Here is a 3,755-nt window from a genome sequence, read left to right as displayed (position 1 = left end):
CTTCCTCTTGCCAGTGCCCTCAGCTGTATAAAAGCTCTCTGGGATCTTTGTACAAATATATCTGAGAGCGCGTTGTATTGTATCCTTTTATTTCTGTGATTTGGGTTCTCGGGGGTTATTGCCAGAATTGAAGAAAGACGGGATGGAGGTGAAGTGACAGAGGTCTCCTCCTCTAATTGAAGCTCTCCTCCTCCTCCTGAAGGTCCACCTGTGTGGCCTGCAGCCTCCATTGCTCTTTCTCTGTTTCCTGCACTGTTCAGACCCAGTGAATACTGCCTGTGAACTGGTCAGAAATGTTGCCTGTCCCCAGCAGCTCTGGAGGCCTCAGCCTCTTGCTTTCTCCATGACCCCAGATTCAAGAGCACTGCACTGATTCACTGCGCTGCTTGACACTTTTGACAGTGTTTAGCTTCCCATGTTCCGACTTTGCCACTTCATCTTTGTCCCAGCTGTCCACCTCCCAGTTTGGGCAGACCACTGGTGCCACCTCTGCTGGCAAAGCCAGTGTGACACATCCTAACCATCTTCAAACAGTTCTATTAAATACCCATTACTTCTAAGATCCATTTACAAGCAACTCTGTGCAGTCTTTATCTAACTGATCTCATGGATCTTATGCTTTTTCAGGGCTTAGATCTAATACCCTGCCCTGATGAGCTGGTCTTATTGGTTTCTTGGAAGAAGCTTGGTACACAATTTAACCTGCAGGTACTGGTGTACCCTCTTTCTGTTGTGTGTCCCTTTTCCTGGAGGAGGACCTGCAAAACAGCAGTTTAGGGTAGCCATGGTAGAAGCAGGGACTGTAGAGGCAGATTGCCTTGGCATGGGGGCATAGATGCATGGTAGTGTTGAGGCAAGGGTGCTCAACTCCTGCCCCATGGGCCAGATTTGACCTTTGGAGCAACACCATCCAGCCCACAGGTCTGAAAAATTTACTGGTGGGGAATGGTGGCAGTGTTAATTGCTCTTCCCCTTCTGCCAAATTTCCAGACATATGGAGAGCCTTGTGGGTGGGTAGCATGTGCTCTAGATGGGGCAGTGAGAGGCCTGATAGGTTGAGCACCCTGTTTAAGGCAAAGGCTGAGTATCTTGGGGTGGAGCGTGGGTGTCCTCTGGGCTCCAAAGTCCAACTACACAACTTCTATTTGTTACCTAAACTTTGCCAATTGCAGATGACGAAATGGCTGCCGAAGGGTAGCAAGGCAGTCAGACAGGTGTGGAAAGCAAACCAAGTGTAAGGAGTGCCACAGGCAGAGGTAAAGCAAGCCCTGTCTTTTTTCTTGGGACCTGGAACGTGTGTCCTCTTGCCATACAATCTGGGGATTGAGAAGGCAGAGATCTCTGCAAGCTTCCCTTCAGGACAGCAGCAATTTCCCTACACATGGGAAAGGGTGTTGGACACTTCCCTGGATTCCTGAGATGCAAGAGGTTTGGAATATGTCTATGAAATGTATTTTCTTCTGCTTCTGTCTGCAGTGCACCAGTATTGCTTACATACATTTACCATTGGGGGGGAAAATACAGCCAGAAGAGAATGCCGGTCTCTGCCCTCTGGGAGTTTATAATCTGTGGGGCTTGGGTTCCTGCGTTTGTTTCTACCCAGAGGTTCCTTTGCGCCTGGCCAGAACTCCCGTGGCAGGACTGTCTCTACAAACACAGGGACACCCTTGGCTTCTCAGGACTCTACAAGCCTGAGCACTGTCACACTGGTGAACTTTTCATCTTACACCTTACACAAGCAATGTTGTTGTGTTTTGGGTCCTTTCTTTTACATTCAGGCCTCAATGAGGGTGTTGATCTATCTTGTCTCATCAGCTTGAATCCAAAGCACATCTCAGTTGAATCCAAAGCACATCTGGGAACCGGGAGAGAAGGTTTGTGCTTTCCATTCTACCCCCTCTCCCTGAGTTACTCTATTTTTGTTCCTGTCCCCTTTTTTTCCCCTTCTGCCTCCTGAGTATCATCGGTCTATTTAGATAATATGAAAGTGCAAGTTTAAAGGGTGATTTGATTATGGTCTAAAATTAACTTCTTGAAAAATAATTAAAGGACACTTCCATGTAGTAAAAAAAAAAAAAAAAAGAAAAAAAGCATAATGATGCACTGCATGGACATGGAAGCTAAAGAAATTCAGACTAGAAATAAAGTGCAAGTGTTACCCAGCGTGGGTAATTCATCATGGGAACAACTTGCGCAGGGCTGTGATGGATACTGCATTGCATGAAGTCTTTAAAACAGGACTGGATGGCTCCTTGAGGAGGAGGTTCTAGCACATCCAAAAGTCAGGGGCTTAATGCAGGAGCTGCTTGGTAAAATTCTATGGTTAGTGAAGGCAGGAAGTTAGATGATATGGCTACGAGGGTCCCATGGCCTTAAAATATTAACTAGTTTAATCTGAGATTAACCATCCTTAGAATTAGGGTCCTTAGAACCTTCCTTTATGGCTCCATGACTAGCCATAAAGTACTAAGACTGGTGGCACCATGAAGGAGGACTAGGGAAAGAAAGCTGAGCAAGCCAGTCGCATGCCCTCCAAAAAAAGAGAAGTGAGCTGAGGAGCACAGGTTCAAGCATTCCTGGTTGTGCCTGACCTGTCCACACTGTATCCTGCCCGTGGTACACAAGTTAACCAGGCAGCAGCCAGACAGAATTTTTTTCTCCTCCCCTCCCCCTTTGTCTCGTGTGTGCATTTGTCTCAAAAGCAAAAAATGTTAATGATGAGATGAACAGTTGATGCACTGAAACATTTTCCTCCCTAATAAAGATGTTCAGGACCAACAAGAGACTTCTAAAGTTACTGTTACTACTTCTGAAAAGCTGTGGTGAATGTGAAGGGGAAATGTTCTGGATAACTAACCATTTACTTTGAATTCTAAATAATTGGGTTTTCTTTTTTTGGTTTTCTTAATGCATTTTTGGAAGGGTGTTTATTGTGTAGTGGATCTGGTAAAAGCCAGCTGGGGTCATGCTATAAAAAAGTGGAATTCATAGTTAAGTGTTTAAAGAGGAAAACAGGAGTGCTGGCATCACCTTAACATCTTGGGGCCTGGGGCCTCTCTGTGACAGCGCAGCACAATGGCAGTTTCTTGTTAGGAGGAACTTTGCTCTTTGCTGGTTGATGAGTATTTAGTCTCATTAATGGTGCAATATCTAAATAGGCATATCTTGCTAAATTAACAGTTTGTGAGTGAACTGTCTAATTAATTATAGCCCTGAAATAAAATGCATTCCATTAAAGAAATGAAGAGATGCCAAGTTCCAACATTTTAGCACTAAGTCTGTTCCTTGGAGCAAATCCAAACTCTCTTCGGTTAGACCTTTTAAAAGGTCTCAAAAGTGTAGAATTAATCATCTTGCTGCAAGTTCTCTGCTTTGTAATCTCTCCTAGAAAGCTTTGCATGCCATCTATATTTTGAAACCAACAACATGACCCTTCATACTACACTCTCAGGATATCTGGACAGCTCAAATTGTTTCGGATTTTCTTTTCCTGCTGCTGTGCAATAGGATTGAATTTTGCAGGCTGTTCTTATAGACCAGGTCAAGATTTTCAAAAAGTTTTCTTGTCAGAAGCCTCTCTGACAGGCTATTTGTAGTACAGTCCATTGGTTTTGGTAACTGGATGATCACGATCCTTGTTTTAAAACAGCCATTCATTAGGCTTCCAAGATATATTGTTCCTTCTACCTTATTTCTGCTTGAAAAATTCAAAAGATTTTGAATGTTTTGAAAAACCCACCACCAAATTCTTTGTA

This window comes from Alligator mississippiensis, chromosome 12 (genome assembly GCF_030867095.1).
Source record: "Alligator mississippiensis isolate rAllMis1 chromosome 12, rAllMis1, whole genome shotgun sequence".
NCBI classification, from domain to species: domain Eukaryota; kingdom Metazoa; phylum Chordata; order Crocodylia; family Alligatoridae; genus Alligator; species Alligator mississippiensis.
The sequence above is the reverse complement of the archived record's forward strand: the minus strand, read 5'-3'. Positions refer to the sequence as shown.